Raw genomic sequence first — 21,872 nt, forward strand, 5'->3', positions numbered from 1 at the left:
TTTTTGAAGTGGTGGATATGTCTCAGGCTAGCTGGTCACAATGCGTTGATTAACCTTTGGAAACTGGCCCATCAGCCTCAGGTAATTTTCATTGGCTTATGTTCCCAAAAGCACATTTCATATCACAGTTTTGGAAAAATGGCTCTGGCTTTTTCATTGTGTGCCCCCATCTTCAGGGTGCTGCCAGCAAAACAAAAGGTAAAATAACTCTAATTTTATATGTATTTTGCTAAAGCCTGTGGTTGCAAATAAATGTTTAAATAAAAATAATAAGCTGCATTTGCATTTGTGCCAAGAAGCTACAGTACATTTAGTGTCCATAGAATTACTAGGAGACAAGCTTCACTGAAGAGCAAGCTTACATTGCTAAAAAAAACAACAACAATAAGCTTTAAATCGGCTTAATGTGGTGTTGGAAGAAATGTCCTTCTGGGTTCAGTTCCAAGTGGGGAGAAAGACACTGGAAACATGGAGGCTGCTTGGAAAGATGTTTTTAATGGTGGACAGGATCACATGCCTTGAAGCTCTTGGGTGAAGAAAAAAAAAAGGGAAGAGATGCTAAGAGTGCCAGAGTTTTATACCCTCTCTGGACTTTTGAATTTGAGCTTTTTATTCTGATTGGTTGTCAGACTCCCATGGGGCCATGCAGGAGCAACTTTGTAGGTTGTATTTTTGAGTCCCAAGCTTGGTTGAGCTTTGCTGGGTGATGCAATTTTCCCAGGTGCCATGTGGTGAGATGGGAAGAGGGCTAATCCTATCATGTCCTGATAACTTCCTACAGTGGTTAAAAAATACCCCAAAGAATCTCCCTCCGAGTGGAAAACTCCTGCCCCATTCTTATGCATGATAGAGTCTTATTCATGCCACCACCTACCTTATTTTCAGCCTGTGACCTAGCCACCAAAAACCAGCTCATACTTTGGTGTATCTACAAGAACCTGATATTAGATAAGAGAAAGATAGAGAAAGATAAGAGGATAAGGTAACATTTATTGTCATTTTTACTGTGAGCACATTGGCATGCATTGAAACTGAAATTCTGTTGCCTGCTCTATATTAATCACTGTCTATTTTGAATACATAGTGAAAAGAGGAAACTTGAGAGTTCACAAGGTTGATACTATATGGAACAAAACTGTGACTGAATCTAGATGTTCTTCTTCAGATGTCACAAAGCCTCCTCCCAGAAGGTAACAAGGAAAATGGGTCATGGAGAAGATGTGTCGTTTCCATGACAATAGTGCAGATCCTACTCAAGCATCGCTCATATGCTATGTCCTAGATAAAATAATATTATTTTATAATATTTTCTGCAATCCTCACCGCTCTCGGTACAGCCTTCCTGTCCTAAGCAGTAATGCTTCCAAACCAGACAGTAATGCAATATAACAGGATGCTCTCGATTGTCCCTCTATAGAAAGTGGTAAGGACAGGGTGAAAGGTAATGGGACTCTTGTGCTTTGAAAATGATTTGGAAGGTGTGTTTGCATAGCACCTCTTGAAAGTAGCTGTGTCATAGAATAGACTAGACTAGACCAGACCAGACCAGACCAGACCAGACCAGACCAGACTAGAACAGAACAGAACAGAACAGAACAGAACAGAACAGAACAGAACAGAACAGAACAGAATAGAATAGAATAACAGAGTTGGAAGGAACCTTGGAGGTTTCTAGTCCAACCCCCTACTTAGGCAGGAAACCCTAAACCACTTCAGACAAAAGGTTATTCAACATCTTCTTTAAAACTTCCAGTGTTGGAGCATTCACAACCTCTGGAGGCAAGTGGTTCCACTGATTAATTGTTCTAACTGTCAGGAATGTTCTCCTTAGTTCTAGGTTGCTTCTCTCCTTGATTAGTTTCCACCCATTGCTTCTTGTCCTGCCTTCAGGTGCTTTGGAGAATAGCTTGACTCCCTCTTCTTTATGGCAACCCATGAGATATTGGAACACTGCTATTATGTCTCCCCTAGTCCTTCTTTTCATTAATCTAGACATACCAGTTCCTGCAACCGTTCTTCATGTTTTAGCCAGTGGTGGGTTTCAAAAAATTTTACTACTGGTTCTGTGGGTGTGGCTTGGTGAGCATGGTATAGCTTAGTGGGCGTGGCTTGGTGGGCATGACAGGGGAAGGATACTGTAAAATCTCCATTCCCACCCCACTCCAGGGAAAGGATACTGCAAAATCCCCATTTCCTCCTGATCAGCTGGGACTTGGGAGGCAGAGAATAGATGGGGGTGGGGCCAGTCATAATTTTTGCTACAGGTTTCTCCGAACTATTCAAAATGTCCGCTACCGGTTCTCCAGAACTGGTCAGAACCTGCTGAAACCCACCTCTGGTTTTAGCCTCCCCTAATTCTCTAATCATCTTCGTGGCTCTTCATTTTTTACACATGCTTTAAAGAGTATTGTAGTGGATCCACCGACTAAAAGAGATGGGGGAGTAAAGAGGCATCCCAACATGAAGTTGCCCAGTAGGAGGAAACACCACAAGCCAGACTAGTGAAGCTTTTATCTACTGGTTCCTAAGAGAATGCAGTCAGTGGTGATCAACAATAAAGAAATTGCTTTGGTCTATTCATGGAGTTGTTCTGGTTCCTTGAACCTGACAGGTATTGAACTGACATTCCTGTTTCTTCTGAAGCCCCTGTCCTGCATAATTTTCCAGGTGTGCTTGTCCTGCAGCAGCAGATCTACCTTCCATAACTGCAATATTTCTTTGCTCTTTTCCTTCCTCCATCCATGAAGGAAAAAAATGACTGATAATTTGAAAGACACTGAGTCATTTATTAATTGGTATAAATGTTGCAAGTCCCACAAAGCCAGGAAGGGAACTTATGGCCCTTGGAGCCTCAACATTTTTGGGAATCATCTTGCAAGAGGAAACAAGTCAAGCCAAACCTCAGGAGTGACACCAGACCAGCAGGAACCAGAGGTTTGCCACACCTCAAATATTATACTAGCATCCGCAGAGACACTTGCTCAAAGCACATCGACCTCAAAAGGATATGTTAAATTTATGCATGATATGATGGGGCAGCAGTGAAGGCTAGATGCCAGTGGGGAGCCAAATGCTTGTCACATCTGGCTTCTAGGTTTTACCCTGTTCGATGATTGCAAAACTTTACATATTATGTTAAGTGGACACATCAGATAGACTCATAATGAAATGATTCCGATTTTCCTCTGATGAAACCTGAAGTACAATTTAAAATCTTTGGAAGCCTCTCTTTCTTCTCTCTTTGAATGTTAGAATACCCTAATTGAAAGTTGCCTGACAGCAAAAAAAAAAAAAAAAAAATATGCCATTTTCCACAGCTGGCTTTAGTCTTGATCCTTGACCATCTCAACAAGCCAGTTCCGTTTTCTTGGCAATGTTTTATTTTGGATGTGGTTTTGCTTGCCTTCTTCATCCTAGGGTTGAGAAGAAATGACTGGCTCAAAGTCACCCAGCTATTTTCCACCAAAAGCAGAACTAGAACTCACAGGCTGTTGGCTTCTAGCCTGGTGCCTTTAACTCAGGGGTGAAATCCAGCAGGTTCTGACAGGTTTTGGAGAACCGGCAGCGGAAATTTTGAGCAGTTCGGAGAACCAGCAAATACCACCTCTGGCTGGCCCCAGAGTGGGGTGGGAATGGGGATTTTGCAGTAACAGTGAGATGACTGTTACAGCAACTGTTCATTGGTATTAGATATAAATTAGATAAATAACTAAGAAAAATTAACACGCATCATGTGGGTAAAACAGGGAAGGTAGAAATACAATACAATGAAAAAACACAATGTAAAATATGAGGAACAAAAAATGCAGCAAACGGTACCAGCCACATTTTTATGACAAGAGTTTTCTTTTAATAAACTAGAAAAACAACTCTACAGATGTTTGGTTCCTCATCAGGAGTATCCAACCTTGGTAACTTGAAGACTTGTGGATTCCAACTCCCAATTGGCATGACTGGCTGGGGAATTCTGGAAGTTGAAATCCACAAGTCTTCAAGATTTTGTTTTATTTTATTTTATTTTGTTTTATTTTATTTTATTTTATTTTATTTTATTTTATTTTATTTTATTTTATTTTATTTTATTTTATTTTATTTTATTTTATTTTATTTTATTTTATTTTATTTTATTATTTTATTTTATTTTATTATTATTTTATTTTATTTTATTTTATTTATTTTGTCAAGCATGTATTAGATAACAGATGTAAGTATAAACATGATTATGAATACAGGATAAGGATACAAATAAATAGGGACAGTAGGACAGGGATGGTAGGCATGTTGGTGCGCTTATGCATGCCCCTTACAGACCTCTTAGGAATGGGGTGAGGTCAACAGTAGACAGTCTAAGGTTAAAGTTTTGGGGGTTTGGGGGAAGAAACCACAGAGTCATGTTGTGCATTCCAGGCATTGACCACTCTGTTGCTGAAGTCGTATTTTCTGCAATTGAGATTGGAGCAGTTTACCTTGAGTTTGTATCTATTGTGTGCTCATGTATTATTGCGGTTGAAGTTGAAGAAGTCATTGACAGGTAGGACATTGTAGCGGATAATTTTATGTACTATGCTTAGTTCAGACTGAAGGCGGCGTAGTTCTAAATTGTCTAAGCCCCAAATTTCAAGGCTGGTGGCATAAGGTATTCTGTTACAAGCAGAGGAATGGAGGACTCTTCTCGTGAAATATCTCTGGACTCGCTCAATTGTATTAATGTCCGATATGCAGTGAGGGTTCCAGACAGATGAGCTATATTCGAGAATTGGTCTAGGAAGTGTTTTGTATGCTCTACTTAGTAGTACAATATTACCAGAGAAGAAGCTACGCAAGATTAGGTTAACAACTCTTAATGCCTTTTTGGCAATGTTATTACAGTGGGCTCTGGTTGGATATCCTTGTTCTATATTATTAAGATTTAAGTCTTAAAACCAAATGTGAGGATGGAGGAAATAAATAGCAAATGCAGTATTCAAGAGCTGATGCGCTCTTCTGTTAGATAGCTTGATAGTAATACATTCTGCCCTGGCTAAAATTTCAAAGGGAAACCCCAACTAAAACCCATTACAATCATCCAGTCAAGAAGCAACATTATCAGCAGGTTCTTAAATATTATATGGAAGTGTCACTATCTTGAAAGAGTCATTATTGTAAAATCAGCCAAATATATCCTTCACCCCTCTGCCACATAAGCTTCAAGTGACTAAGCTGTATAAAGAGTCCCACGTACATGATGGGAGACATAAGAATATGAATGGTGCTAAATAAATATCGTTAAGTCCTCCAAGAGAACTGAAATATTTCACACCAGACCTTTATAAGACTAGTGGTGTCTGCTGAAAGACACTATGGTACCAAAATGACTGTACATGTCAGCAATGGACAGTTTTTAACTCTTCTCTTCCCCCAATAATTTTAATTTTAGTTTAGTTTATAGAGTTGCTTGACAGTGAGATGGGCAGTATATACATTTAATGAATAAAACTTTTTGGATATATATTTTTTTTAAAAAAAATATAGTCTGCTGTTGATTATGAATTGACAATACGAGTTCGATATGCTTCATTGGGAGGCTATCCATATCAGCATAGCAGAGGTGGGTTTCAGCAGGTTCTGACAAGTTCTGGAGAACCAGTAGTGGAAATTTTGAGTAGTTCAGAGAATCGGTAGTAAAAATTCTGACTGGCCCCACCCCCATCTATTCTCTGTCTCCCAAGTCCCAGCTGATCGGGAGGAAATGGGGATTTTGCAGTAACCTTCCCCTGGAGTGGGGAAGGAATGGAGACTTTACAGTATCCTTTCCCTGCCACGCCCACCAAGCCACACCACGCCCACCAAGCCACACCCACAGAACCGGTAGTAAAAAAATTTGAAACCCACCACTGCAGCATAGCCCAATCAATTCTGCAGTGATATATCATAAATTTCTATTATGGAAAATTCAATAGGAGTACAAAAATATCACCCCAGGAATATAGCCAGAGTACTGAACAATCAGACATGTCTGATAAGACTATTGTGTTTAATATTACTATTATATTCTTATTAGAAGATATGTTAAGAGAGAGAAATGAATAGGTTTATTACGCTTATTATTATTATTATTGTAATATTAGAGAATCAATATCAATGTAATGAATACTGTGAATTTTGTTTGTTAATGCACAGAGATATTTGTACCAAGACAATACACTCTTTAATGGAAGATGGAATGTTTAAATTAAAAAATAAAAAAATATATTTAAAAAAAGTTTAACAATGCCATCTAGTAATTTCAAATAGACATTTCGTTCAGTTCTATACAGCGATGGTTTTCAAGTACTACCAGACTGCAAAACAGAATTTTTCAGCTTTAAAAAAAAAAAACTGAGGAATTTGAAATAAAACAAGTTTTAAAACAATTTTTTTAAAAAAAGGATTGAACAATGAAAGCAGCACATTTAATCAGGCAAAGTTAATCAGAAAATAATGGATTCTTTTTCTGGACAGAGGAGTCAAAAGTAGTATCCACCTGGAGTCGTTGCATTTCCACAAACAATTCAAGTCCAACCCCCCCCCCCCTCACCACCACCACAATTCTGTTAACTCTTATCTAGCACCAATTTAGTGTATATGTTAATTATACCCTGTTTTCCCCCAAAATAAGACATCCCCTGATAATAAGGCCAATCGGGCTTTTGAGCACATGGCAGTAAGGCCAAGCGCTTATTTCAGGGTTCAAAAAAATATAAGACAGGGTCTTATTTTCGGGAAAACACGGTAGGCATGAGTTAATTAGATTGTTGTATATCTAGACATGAATAATAAATCAGTTTAACTGGAACTTAATTCCAGTTGATCTTGATTCTTCGTGCCTGACACTTTTCAGTAAAGCTTGGTGGCTTCTCTCAGAAAGAGAATGATCGGGTTTTCATATCATACGAAGTTGTTTTGGCCATGAATCTGAGGAAAACTTATTTTTCCCATCTCAGTTACAACAGACATCATATGCAATAGGCAGGTTTTTCTGCTGCAATTTACTTCATTACATAACAATATCATTATGCAAACAATGCAACTATTGCCATCTACATCCATTCCTGTCTTCAGTGTAATATATAAATCCTTGAAAATCCTGCTCTCCAGTTTAAAAGATTTCCCTCAATAATATAGCCCCCTCCCTTCAATTAGTCCATTAAAACTAGCTTTTACTGTAATGGAAACCTAACCCCTGTGACCTATAAATCATCAATGATGGCTTAGGATGTTATATGAACTCTGTCAATTGTGAACAGTTTAATATACTAGAGTAAACAACAATGGCGTGATGTGATCTGTATACCAAATCATAATTTCCCCAACCACTTTCTAGTTCTTGCAGCATAACACATACATGTATTCCTCATGGGCTAACCTAGAATAGGAAGGAGAACCACCATAGTCTATATCAAGTACCCCTGTTTTTCCAAAAAATAAGGCCCAACTGGAAAGTAAGCCCTAGCAAGATTTTTTTCAGGATGCTCATAGTATAAGCCCTACCCCCAAAATAAGCCCCAGTTAAGATTGTCAGCCAGATGGATGCATTTAGTACTGTATTTCCCCGAAAATAAGACCTAACTGGAAAATAAGACCTAACTGGAAAATAAGACCTAATGCGTCTTTTGGAACAAAAACTAATACAAGACCCGATCTTATTTTCAGAAAAACATGGTCTCTTTTCCACTAAGAGTCCACCAGAAGATGGAAATAGGAATTAATAATGGGATGATTTGATTATGATTGGGTGCCCAAAGAATTTTATTCATTGCCATTGTTTTTTTTTTAAATTTATATCACTGACTTTAGAGTTTTACACACTGTCTTCAAACCAACCTTTCTTTGTGCTCTTTTTTCGTATATGTGAAAAATTGTCATTAATTCTGCTAGAGAATTATTTGGAGGCCTCCACACCCATTTGTTACGTCTTTTACTGCACTTACTAGCACTTACTAGCACTGATCATATTACCCAGGTTGGATAATGAAACATCTGCAAGAAATCAATCATGCTCAGAGAGCACTGAGGACTCCTCACTGCACTGACCGCCTAATCAAGGCTAAAACAATTCTTCAACTTGGCATCCACAATTGCTATAAATTACTGCTGCAGCATATCCTCTCCAGACGGAGTTCTTAGAGACCTCCTGAGAACTCAAGCAGAGCAGGAAATGTGTATCCAGATAAGAGATTGGGCAAGAAGGAAGATAGGATTCATGTGGGATTTTAATCTCTACTGTAGCAAATTGGATAACAAGTGTACCGTCAGAAGGACAGAGGATGCAGCTCATTTATTGCCAGATCTCATATTTTGACTTACTCCCCACAGCATAGTTTTTGCGTATGTTCTTAATAAGAATTGATAGCACCACTTCTTTTAACAGCAGGCCCTTCTTCAGTCGGTTTGGGCTGCCGTTATCCATGCTGTTACAACATTGGCCCTAGGACATGACCTGACTCAATTGGTAGTTGCACATATTGACTGACAATCTTTAATATGAGTTTGATATGCTTTATTGGGAGGCTATCCATATCAGCATAGCAGAGGTGGGTTTCAGCAGGTTCTGACAAGTTCTGGAGAACCAGTAGCGGAAATTTTGAGTAGTTTGGACAATCGGTAGTAGAAATTTTGACTAGCCCCACCCCCATCTATTCTCTGCCTCCCAAGTCCCAGTTGATCGGGAGGAAATGGGGATTTTGCAGTAACCTTCCCCTGGATTGGGGAGGGAATGGAGATTTTTTTTTTTTAATTTGATTTATATGCCGCCCTTCTCCGGAGACTCAGGGCGGCTTACAATGCGTTAAGCAATAGCCTTCATACTTTTGTATATTTATACAAAGTCAGCTTATTGCCCCCACAAACTGGGTCCTCATTTAACCTACCTTAGAAAGGATGGAAGGCTGAGTCAACCTTGAGCCTGGTAAGATTCGAACCTGCAGAAATTGCAGGCAGCTGTGTTAATAACAGGGTGCATTAAACCACTGTACTACCAAGGCTCTTTTACAGTATCCTTCCCCTGCCATGCCCACCAAGCCATGCCCACCAAGCCATGCCCACAGAACCGGTAGTAAAAAAATTTTTGAAACCCACCACTGAATGATACCCAAGTTGGAAGCAGCTTGAAAAGCCAGGGGAATTGGACTCGCTCTGATCCTCTGCTATGACAGGAGGTTGGCTAGGCTGAAAATAAATTTCTTTGAGGGAATCTATCCCCTGGTATAACTGACAAAGCAAGGAGACCCCATGGCTTAGAGGTTAATACATCTACTTAATGTGTAAGTAACCTAGGTTCGAATCCCAGAAGGATCTGGCTAGCTGACGAGAGCTAAATAGCTTGAAATAGATCTATACTAATCTCCCTTTATTTCTTTGTTGGTAAATACAAATTCAACACAAAAAATAGTTTGTCACAAAAGCGACTGCCTTCGAAGGCTCCTGGATTGGGGCTGAAAGGCAAAAGCGGAAGTAGTATGTTCTGTCCCAGGATTGGGTAGACTAGGTTGCCCTGATTTTTTTTTAAAAAAATAAACACTTTCCCTTCAAGGACAGCTAGTAGGGCCAACTTGAAGTCGAATTAGATGTCTCCTCAATGGAGAAAAGGCAGTTTTACAGGCCACTGAGTTCATGTGGAAAGATGATCACTAAAATGAGGGGCATGTGAATCGTGGCAAATGCACCAATCTTTGATTTCTACAGCGAAACAATCAGTTTACAAAAGAAATGTCCACATTTTCCATGTAGGCTCAGCAAAGCTGCACTCAGACTTAAAAAGATATCAGAACTAAGACTCGGTAGCAGCTGAGTCCAGAACGGCCAATGGGGGAGTATAATTCTGGAAATAAAGATCTGCAAAATAGGTTTACAAGGAAGGGTTTTAATATGCAGGTGTTTCATGGTAACATGCAGAGAGTGATAATGGGGTGAGTGGGAGAGACTCTTAGGCAGATTACAGCTGCAGACATAGATCGTGCTTCCTTGCACGTATGCCGGAAAGGGAGAGCCATTTAGCATAATGGGTTATTTTAAAAATGGCCTCCAAGGGATGTGAACTCCCTCAACCTCCTCTGCCAGAGGTCTTTCTCTTTGCTGGATCCAGATATTATAGCTCCGTAATCAACACTATGCAGATGATACCACTCTAATGGCAGAAAGCGAAGAGGAACTAAAGAGCCTCTTGATGCGGGTGAAGAAGGAGAGTGAAAAAGTTGGCTTGAAACTCAACATTAAGAAAACTAAGATTGTGGCATCCAGCCCTCTCAATTCCTGGCAAATAGATGGGGAAGAAATGGAGGTAGTGACAGATTTTATTTTCCTGGGCTCCAAGATCACCGCAGATGGGGACTGCAGCCAAGAAATTAAAAGACGCTTGATCCTGGGGAGGAAAGCCATGGCAAATCTAGATAGCTTACTAAAAAGCAGAGACATCACCCTGCCGACAAAAGTGTGTATAGTCAAGGCTATGGTTTTCCCAGTTGCAATGTATGGCTGTGAAAGTTGGACCAAAAGAAAGGCTGAGGGCCAAAGAATTGAGGCCTTTGAACTCTGGTGCTGGAGAAGACTCCTGCATGACCCTTGGACTGCAAGGCGATCAAACTGGTCACTCCTAGAGGAGATCAGCCCTGACTGATCTTTAGAAGGCCAGATCCTGGAAGATGAAACTCAAATACTTTGGCCACCTAATGAGAAGGAAGGATTCACTAGAGAAGATCCTAATGCTGGGAAAGATTGAGGTTAAAAGAAGAAGGGGATGATAGAGAACGAGGTGGCAGGATGGAGTCACTGAAGCAGCAGGCGTGAGCTTAAATGGACTCCAGAGGATGGTAGAGGACAGGAAGGCCTGGAAGAATGTTGTCCATTGGGACACGATGGGTCAGACACAACTTTGCAACTAACAACAACAACAAATCAACACTGCTGGGTGCAGTTGGGCTTGACTATTGGCAACTAGATAGACATGTCCATACAGTCATAAAAATATCCCAATAAAAAAACCAAAGACAAAACCACAAGCTTACTTTAAGATTCAGAGCTTTATTTCATGAGCAATTTGGAACATGAACAGCCATCATAACACAACTTATTATCAAAAACCCATTGCAATCAGGTCCAGAGACGATAGCTAGGTCCAGCAAGGAATAGCTAAGGCCAGTGGCCATGAACTCATTTCAAGACACCCTTTTTATACTTTTCTGCACGCTTTTTCCAATTTCCTTCCTTGTACTCTTATACTGACCATCAGTCAACACATCAATTAGCACATTCTTGCGTGTACATGTGAAATCGCCTTCCATCTGCTACTTTCAGTTCCCTATTTCTCACTATCTTAATGTCCTTAATCCAAAACAGCTTCTGAAACTGCTTCCTTTGCAAATACATGTTACAAATTGCATTAGCACAGCGAATTACAAACATTACTTTACTCTTGTGTAATCATTCTAGCTAAGCAAGACTGAGTGGCTGTGGTTCCCGGCATCGTGATATAGTCAGCTGGTGCCATCGCTGACTATTGGGGGTGAGTCTTTGACCCCCACAGAGAGGGCTCGCAATCTGGGCATCCTCCTGGACGCACGGCTGTCTTTAGAAGAACATATGACGGCCGTGGCCAGGGGGGCTTTTTATCAGGTTTGCCTGATTCGCCAGTTGCAGCCCTTTCTGGATCGCGACGCCTTGCGCACGGTCACTCATGCCCTTGTCACCTCCTGACTGGACTACTGTAATGCTCTCTACATGGGGCTCCCCTTGAAAAGCACCCGGAGGCTCCAACTGGTCCAGAATGCGGCCGCACGGGTGGTTATAGGCGCAACTCGTTGTGCCCATGTGACACCCCTCCTGCGCGAGCTGCACTGTCTCCCAGTGGTCTTCTGGATGCGATTCAAGGTGTTGGTTACCATCTTTAAAGCGCTCCATGGCATTGGACCTGGGTACCTTCGAGACCGTCTTCTGCCACCAGTAGCCTCCCACCGGCCAGTCCGCTCCCACAGAGAGGGTCTCCTCAGGGTGCCACCGGCCAAATTATGTCAGCTGATGACACCCAGGGGGAGGGCCTTCTCTGTGGGAGCCCCTGCCCTTTGGAATGAACTGCCCCCAGAAATGCATAAGATCTCCAATCTCCGTGTATTTCGCTGTGCCCTCAAAACCTTGTTGTTCCGCCAGGCCGGGTTATCAATGTAAAGATTTTAATTGGTTTTAATTGTGGAATTTTAAATTTGGGGGTTTTATAATTGAGCCAATTATTTAATAATTTTAATTATTTTTAAATTTTGTCTGTCTTTGTGCTTTTAATCAGGCTGTACACCGCCCTGAGTCCTTCGGGAGAAGGGCAGTATAGAAATAAAATAAATAAATAAATAAGCTGCTAATATATGGCAATTTATTTGAGGCCTACTCTCACTTTTGAGGCCTATATAATCAAACTTCAGTTGCCTTCTTCTCACAATACGGTATTTTTTCTTGGCAGCAATCTGGAACTAATTTGTTGTTGCCTTATTCTGCATTGTTGACTCACTAGTTGAGTCTAGCATTCAAGGAGTAACTGACTCCCATTCAAGTCCTAACTCAGTGGCCCCCAACCCTTTGAGCACCAGGGACCGGTTCCGTGAAGAGAGGTTTTTCCACAGACCGGAGGGGTCATGGTTTCGCATGCTGCCTGCATCCTGAAGATGGGGCTTTGCTTGTTTGCTCAGCCCAGTTTCTGGCATGCCAGTGTCTGTCCATGGACCAGGAGTTGAGGACCCCTGTCCTAACTAGTTCTGTCCTTGCTTAGCTTTTTGAGCTCAATGGTCAGCTAGTTTAAAAGCTCTTGAGCTAAGCAGAGCTTATCCATGATCAACCTTATCAGAGACATGACATTTTCTACTAACCTAGAAAAGAGTACCTTTAGCAATAGCAATAGCGCTTAGACTTATATAGTTCACAGTGCTTTGCAGCCCTCTCTAAGCAGTTTTATAGAGTCAGCATATTGCCCCCAATAATCTAAGTCCTCATTTTACCCACCTCGGAAGAATGGAAGGCTGACTCAACCTTGAGCCTGGTGAGATTTGAACTGCCAAACTGCTGGCAGCCAGTGATCAGCAGAAGTAGCCTGCAGTGCTGCACTCTCACCATTGTGCCACCGCGGCTCTTTGATCCTTTGATCTCATTGAGCTCTTAAGCACTTCCTGGTGAGGCATTTCGAATATAGTTTGCCTGCATTTGTCATAACATTTCACAGAGAGTCCAGGTCTCTTCGCCATTTTCCATTTGCACCATTCACTGTGCAAATTCTTTCATTGTGCACATTCCATCAAAGCATAAAGAAAATGCAGAATAGCAGCGGTATACAGGTAGCCCTCAACTTCCCTGAGGTCAACCACAGCCCTGATGCAGCCCTCAATGAAATTGAGTTTGACATCCCTGGCTTAGACTGTTTATGAATTAAATTGTAAAAAAAAAAAGTCACACTATTTATGATGAACTTTCATTCCGTCTCTTATATTTTATTACAGTCTGGTACAAGACTGATTCATGTATCAGGCTAAGCCATAAGGCACACTGATTTGATTTCAGCTGAACGCACTGCAGGAAATGAGGCATTGTGTGGCCTGTAAACCATGATTTAAGGCATAGTATCTTCCGTGAATACAGCCAGCTGTAGCTTATTCAATAAAGGTATGGAAAGCAGCCCTGGTCAGCTGGCACCAATCTGACCCACGTTTCAGCCTGAATCTCTGAGGAGAAAACTTTTTTTTCCAAGGTAAATTCCCAGGAAAACCTTGTTCATGCTTGTAGTTGCAGCTGCGTCTGCTGATTTTTGGAGTGATGGAAAAGCATAATGCCTTCTGGATGAACTGAAAATTATCAGTAGAGGCTGGCAGTTCTTTTTCCCTCTGCTGTTTCCCTTGTAGCTCCCTATGGGCTGAAAGAATTTGATCGGTGTCATCGCAGCCATTCCATTGCAGTTGTTTTTATGGGTACGCAGAGAAGGGGCCAAGTTTGATGTGTGAATCCAGCAAAGTTAAGCCTTTGGGTCATGAGCCACCCCCCCCCAAAAATGCATCCCCCAAGCCTTGATAGAGCTAACCTCCAATCTAACACTCATCCTCCCCTCTCCCCCAACGCTCCCACTCCCTGCCCCATAAAATGAGTATGTTCATTGGCATGGCTGCCTGTTTACTTAGGTGCATGTCCGGTTTCCGTTGTTATTTGGACCAAAATTATCTCCTTCTATCCATTCCAAGGGCTATTTGCATGCTGTTTTGAAGACATCTCCTAGACATCTTGGGCACCAGAGGGATTAATAATTTCATCCAAATGTTTTCCCAGAGGTTGGTGTGCAAGAGAAAAGTATTCGTATTATGTGCCTTTTAGACAAAGTTGAGTGGACAAGGCTGAATTTAATACGTGCAAGGATTAGTCAGGAATAAAAATGACAAGGAAAATGGCTTTCTGGAGTCATCATGTTTGTTCCTTTGCCTTACGGCAATGGATGTCCAAACTTCCAAGACCTCTATCTGTGTATAAGCAGGTTGGTCTTAGAAAAAGGGAAGGCAATTTAGATAATAGCCTTATATCCAGAGCACATGACAACGATGCAGGGGTGGGCTTCAGATCCTTTAGCAACGGGTTTGCTGCCCTGTTGCTGGGTGGGCGTGGCCATGGTGGGCTTGGCCTAGTCAGCTGCCTGCACCAGCTGACTAGGAGGGGGCATTTTTTGCCCTCCCCAGGCTCCAGAAGCTTTCCTTGAGCCTCCGGGAGAGCAAAAACTGCTTCCCCTGTGGTATGGAGGCCCTCCGGAGGCTGGAAACAGGCCCGTTTCCTGAATTCCAAAACTTCTGGGAGGCCCATTTTTTGCCCTCCCCAGGCTTGGGAGGCTTTCCTCGAGCCTCCAGGGGGGCAAAACCAGCTCCCCCCGGGGTCTGGAGGCCCTCCGGAGGCCAGAAACAGGCCCATTTCTGGACTTCCGGAACCTCCGGTAGACCCGTTTTTTACTCTCCCAGACCCTCCGCTCAGCCCCTGAACTTACCTGGAATGATGAACGGACCACGTGAAAACTCCTGGGAAGGGAAGGGAGGGGTGGGCATGGCCAGACATGGGTGGCATTTGGGGGTTCACCAAACTCCATCGATCCTTGGCTAGAGGATTGCCCGAGCCCTGCCGAACCCCCAGGAGCCCCCAGAGTGTTGTTTTAAATGAAAAATTGAAGGATTAAATCCAATAAAACAAAAACAAAAAAAGATTGTGTAGCCATATTCCTCAAAGATCGCAGTCCCGATACACAGAGGGCTCAGGGAGAAAGAGGTATGCTATTTCTAAATTTAAAATAAAATATATTCTAATCTGGGAGAATCTAACTTGCACTTTGTATTTTGAGACAAGTGGATCCCTCTTGGTCACAGGTAGTCCTCTACTTACAACATTCAGGAATTTCCACCATAAGTCATGATAGTCATAAATTGTGATACCTAAATGACCAAACCCAATTCTATTATTTATTTTATGGTGGTCATTCTCATGGCAATTGGCACGTTTTGCATTGGCCATTAAGCAAATGCTGTGGGTAAATGAATTAATGTATTCCTATAGGCATGCCAGAAACCAGCCAAAAGGACTGGAAACCAGCAAAAAAACATGATAAATCACAGTCACATGTCTGTGGAATGCTAAAGTCAGCCATAAGGGTGAACCAGTTGCCAAGCACCCAAAATGTAGTCATGTGACCATGGGGGACTCATCAGAACTCTATAACCAGGTCATAAGTAGCTTGGGGGAGGAATCCCCTGTAACTTCAAATGGCCTCTAAGCGACTAGTTGTAAATTGACAGCTACCTGTACGGTCAACCATCAAGAATGTCCTGCATAATTCAGTAAGGACACAATCCCCCCCCCAAATAATTATTTCCAAATGGGGGTTATATCGCTTTCACTGCTAAGAATAAATGCAGTTTGAAACCAAGTCAATGAGTGAAAGATACAGATAGCTGTGGATTTGGTTACAGCAGTGTTTTTCTAACCTTAGCAACTTTCAGCTATGTGGACTTCAGCTCCCAGAATTCCATGGGTGAGTGGGTGGGTGGATGGATAGATAGATAGATGGATGGATGGATGGATAGATAGATAGATAGAGAGATAGAGAGATAGAGAGATAGAGAGATAGAGAGATAGAGAGATAGAGAGATCATAGATGGATAGAAAGATAGATAGATAGATAGATAGATAGATAGATAGATAGATAGATAGATCATAGATGGATAGATGATAGATAGATAGATAGATAGATAGATAGATAGATAGATAGATAGATCATGTACGCATGCTTGTAATTTTGTCACATGGCACACATTTATTACAGAATCAGTTGGAGCTGGAAACTCCTAGTTAACTAAGCAAATAATCCTGGGCCTTTTTTGGAAAATTGTCTTAAATTCAGAGTTATACTCTTTCAGGGAAAACGCAGTATAGTGGAATTGAGGAATTCTTGAGGAAGGGTCTATGACAATTTGCCACGGCCAACTCGCCACACCCAACTCACCACAGCCAATTTGCCACGGCCAACTCACTGCAGGACAACTTACTGTGAGACAAAAATTACACTAATATCAAAGAAATGGTGGAATAGAATCATTAAAGAAAGGTTGCAAAAAGAGAGACGGAACGAAAGTGAACGGCAGAAATTTAAATAATTAAATAGAATTGTTAAATTGTCCTGCAGTGAGTTGTCCTGTGGCGAGTTGTCCCATTCCATTGAGGAGTCCCCTCATTTTAACCCTGAGCTACAAATATTCTCCTTTATTGGCAGTATGTAGAATTATCAATCAGGGTTTGAGCAGCTACTGTAAAAGCATTATAGCTCAGCATCCCAAACCAAAAAAGGAAACCATGCACCAGAATAGATTCTTCTCATCAGTCCTGCTGGATCAAGGATTTTATCAGCTTTCTTGCCAACTGGAATGTCTTGGCAGGAAGATCTTGCATTCAGCGGGGCTCCAGAGTTATGCATTAGTTTTTCCAAACCTGGCTGAGAATTCTGGAAACTACAGAGCCTATTTTCTGGAAAGCACCAGGCTGGGGAAGGTTGATGTCTAGGTTTACCTGCCAGTAAATAATACTGAACACAATGGAATGTGTTGTCCAAGAGCTTAAGAGTGCTCAACAATATATTAAAATACACTTGGTTTGCCTTGAAAGAATCCTTCAAGATAGGAAACCTTTCCTTACGGAGGCATTTCTGATGTACATTTCTTCTTCATCAGAGCATTACTAATTTAGAGACATGCAATTGTATGGTTTGTCCAGAAAATCCAAGATAAATGTTGAGCTCAATGTGATATTAATCAACACGCTCACTTAGTGTATCTCTTGGGCTTTCTTTATTTCTGAATTTTCAAGACTGCCGGTACAGAAACTTTTTGGAACAGCTCTTTAAAATGCTGAGAGCATGTTGTCAATCTTCAAAATGACTGAAAATAGCTGTTATGGAGAGTATCATAAACACAAAGGCAGTATTTTCTCTTGTGCCTCACTCTGCTGAACACCTAATTACACAGCATTGTCTTATGTCTAAAGCCATTTACTCATGTAGTAGGGCTGTCTTACCATTGTCCTTCTCATCTTTTCTACCACCTTCTCCTATCGGTATTGTATAATTATGATTCTATTACTTTGTTGTTTGTATGTACATTGAGAGCTTATGTACTGGAAACAAATTCCTTGTGTGTTCAATCACATTTGACTAATACATTTTTCTGTTCTGTTCTGTTCTGTTCTGTCCTGTCCTGTCCTATCCTATCCTTTCCTATCCATTATTATATCTACCCCACCCACCCCATGCCACCCTATCCTACCCTACCCTACTCCACTCCACTCCACTCCACTCTAATCTACTCTTTACCAGAAAGCAAGGTTCCTGAACAAAAACTAAAAGACATTAGTTTAGGATGAGTGAGACTCAGATTTAAGACTGTCCTCAGCCATTTGGCCCAGCCACATGCTTTCAATCCAATCAAACTACAAAATTATTGTTGGGAAAAAAGAGAATACAGAACATTCTGTATGGTCTAGAGTTCCTGGGGAAAAAACTAAACTAAATAAGCTAGTGAGATTTCTTCTCACCCACCTACTCTACCCTACTCTATTCTTTATCAGAAAGCAAGGTTCCTGAACCAAAACTTAAGACATTTTATTATGACCAGTGAGACTCAGGTTTAAGACTATCCTCAGCCATTGGGTGATTTTGGCCCAGCCACATGCTCTCAATCCAACCAAACTATAAAATTATTGTTGGGAAAAAGAGAATACAGAGCATTCTGTAGGGTCTTGAGCTCCTAGGGAAAAAAGCTAAACTAAATAAGCTAGTGAGATTTCTTCTAATGCTCCCTCCCAATTTAAGGATGTTCTTTATTGGCCTCCCCTACATGATACAAGCCACCATTAACTGATCCTTGAAAAGTAGAATCCTATTTATTTATTTATTAGTCCAATTTATATGCCGCCCTTCTCCGTAGACTCAGGGTGGCTTACAATGCATTATAGCAATAGCCTGCATACTTTTATGTATATACCTGCTTATTATTAGGTCTTTCGGGGGCCCCTAAGCGGTGTTGTTCTATACAAAGCTGGGTTATTGCCCCCACAATCCAGGTCCTCAATTTACCTACCTCGAAAGGATGGAAGGCTGAGTCAACGTTGAGCCTGGTGAGATTTGAACTCGCACTAATCGCAGGCAGCTGGCAGCTAAGTGCTAGCACTTAACAGCACTTAGTCTGCTGCACCACCGAGGCTCATTTATGATTAATCTAAACACCACTCTGAGTCTCATGGTCCCATTTAGACCCTCCTAATTTAGATGACATCTGGGGGACCATAGCACCACACAAATTAATCCCTTACAAGACAAGCAGCTTCTTTCCATTTTATCTTTAATTTCATTTTGCTGGCACCTGAACTTCTATAGCCTTGCGGCAACAAAACAGCATTTTTGGCAATTTGGACCCCATTTCTTTTCACATCTCAATAGATACTCTAGATAAGAGTAGTGAGAATCACCTTTTTATGGCAGCTGTTGCCACTTTCTTTTTTCTCTCATCCAAATGCTGTAGAATAACACTCCGCCCTACAATATTTGGGGGGGGGGGTGTTTCTGAAAATGGCTGTCTAGATTTACAGTATAAAAATAGGAGCCACCGTTGCTACGAAAGGACATTTTGCCATGAGGTGCTGCTGCTCAGAAATTAAATCAGACAAAACTGAGCCAACATCTACAAAGTCAGAGCAGAAGATTCCACAGGCGGAGACAGACGGGCTCAGGAGCCAGAACAAGTGAAACTGGAACAATTCACAGCAATTTTTGTCTCTTAACTACATTTCAACACGTTTCTTCTAGGCCACATCACCTGCGACAGCCAGGAATCAGTTTTCCATCTGTTTTGGACTCTTTTGCACTTATAGTCATAAACACATTACATGTTCTTCATTCACTGGCAATTTTGTTTTGTTTTCTTTTTCAATTTTTTTTAAAAATGATTTTAAAAGGACAAGGAAAAAATGAGATGTTCTGAAATTGTAATAATAGTATTTTTGGCAGCGTCTTCTCCCTTTCATGAGGGGGAAAAAAAAAAAGCTTCAGACAGCCAAGACCTATTCCACTAAGCCTAGGTGCACCTGGAGAATTCTCCAAGTTAGACAACCCTCTTAAGGGACCTGGGGAATCGCTCTCCATTAGGAACAACCACAACAAAGCTAAGATTAAAGATACAGATGCAGAGTGAGAAATGACAAGCCTGTCGGCTTGGAATGGTAACTCATACAAAACATTACTGGAAAAGCAGATGACTTTCCTCTTTCCTTCACACTCTACATTTCCATTCTCACCACCAGGATGCAATCAATCAGTTTATTCTGATCCCTCATCAACCAAGCTTTGGCACAAACATCTGGGTTTCCATGAAAGAGGCACCATAACACACGAGGCAGGATAGCAGTTCAGGTTGGATTTCAAGGTTGAATTTCAGGCCCAATGGCCCTGTTCCCCCATCTCAACAGACCTCCAGAATGCGAAAGGGGGTGAAGGCAGTGTCCATAAGCCACGTAGCCTTGTTATCCTTTCGGAAAGGATATTACACATCCCAGCATTCTTCCACCTTATTTTTAAAAACACTTTGTCCTCAGGAAAAGGGTGTGAACACGGTTGCAGATGGCTCGTTGTGTTACTTTTGAGGAAAAACTCCCTATGCTATTCTAAGGAAGAAGGGAGGCTTACCTCAAGTCAATGGGCAGACTTCATTTGAGTCAAGGAGCCACCAATATGAAGGTACTTAGACAGGCTATTGTTTCCACTAACCATTGTTAGGTTTTTTTTTTCCCCTTGTTTGTTTTATCTCTGAGAAGTCAAATGTGGAGCAGAGCTGTAAATCATGGAACTGATTGACAGAGCCTGAGTGGCGTAGGAGGCTAATACCTCCTAAAGGCAGCATTTAACATCCAGCTGCTTGCAATTACTGCGAGTTCAATTCTCCCCAGGCTCAAGGTTGACTCAGCCTTCCATCCTTTCTAAGGTGGGTAAATTGAGGACCCAGTTGTGGGGGCAATAAGCTGACTTTGTATAAATATACAAAAGTATGAAGGCTATTGCTTAACGCATTGTAAGCCGCCCTGAGTCTCCGGAGAAGGGCAGCATATAAATCAAATTAAAAAAAAAACCTGCAACTGGTTGGAAGGAGAGATATTATTAACTGGATCTTTCACTGAAGTCACAGATATAGCCATCTAAAGTAGGATACAAACAAAATAAGATAGAAAGACCTGCACATTGTTTAGAGAACAAACGGAAGTACAGTAGAACCTCTGGTCACAACCATAATTCATGCCATAACTTTGGTCGTAAACCAATTTAGTCGGGACCCGAACCTAATTTTGGAAATTTGGCACTTACCAAAAAAAAAAAAAATGGCACAGAAGGGGAAAAAGTTTTGTGAATTTTTTGGTCGGAACCCGATTTTGGTCATGGTCAGAAGCGTTTGTGACCAGAGGTTCTACTGTATATGATATCATCAAGAGAATAAAAGAATTGAACTGGAAATGGGATGGTCACAGAGCAAGAAAAATTGATGGCAGGTGGATCAAGGCAGTCATAGAATGGACCCCACTTGATAAAAAGCCTCCACGAAAGAGACTCAAAACAACATGGACTGACGACATCAGCAAGTATTGTGGGCTCAATTGGCAAAAGAAAGCTCAGGACCAAATTGGTTGGAAACATGCTGCAGTGGATAGACCAGGGGTCGGCAACGTTAAACACTCAAAGAGCCACAAAGGTCCTAACTGGAAGCCCCTGTTCAATTCTGGAGCTGACCAGAAATCCGGTTCCCCCATCATAGTCTCCTCCTAGCGCAGCATCCTTTTTCCTCTGTTGACTGGAAGTCCAGTTCCCCCACTATAGAGTCTCCTCCTAGCACAATGTCCTTTTTCCTCTACCTGTCCTAACCGAAAGCTCTATTGATTATGGAGCCGACCAGCAACAGGGAGCCACAGCAGAGGAATGAAAGAGCCACATGTGGCTCCAGAGCCGCAGGTTGCTGACCCCTGGGATAGATAATGGTGAAGAAGAGGGAGAAGAGGAAGAGGAAGAGGAAGAGGAAGAGGAAGAAGAAGAAGAAGAAGAAGAAGAAGAAGAAGAAGAAGAAGAAGAAGAAGAAGAAGAAGAAGAAGAAGAAGAAGAAGAAGAAGAAGAAGAAGAAGAAGAAGAAGAAGAAGAAGAAGAAGAAGAAGAAGAAAGTAGGATAGGCTATAAGACCCTTAATAGATGATCTAAAGTCCAGGATCTAGCAATATTACTGACACTAATATGTTCCAAGCTGAGATGGCAGGCAAGGCAAACAACTTGCAAAGTGTAA

The sequence above is a fragment of the Pituophis catenifer genome, unplaced genomic scaffold (genome assembly GCF_029215685.1).
Source record: "Pituophis catenifer annectens isolate HBS135680 unplaced genomic scaffold, rPitCat1.0.hap2 SCAF_2, whole genome shotgun sequence".
NCBI classification, from domain to species: domain Eukaryota; kingdom Metazoa; phylum Chordata; class Lepidosauria; order Squamata; family Colubridae; genus Pituophis; species Pituophis catenifer.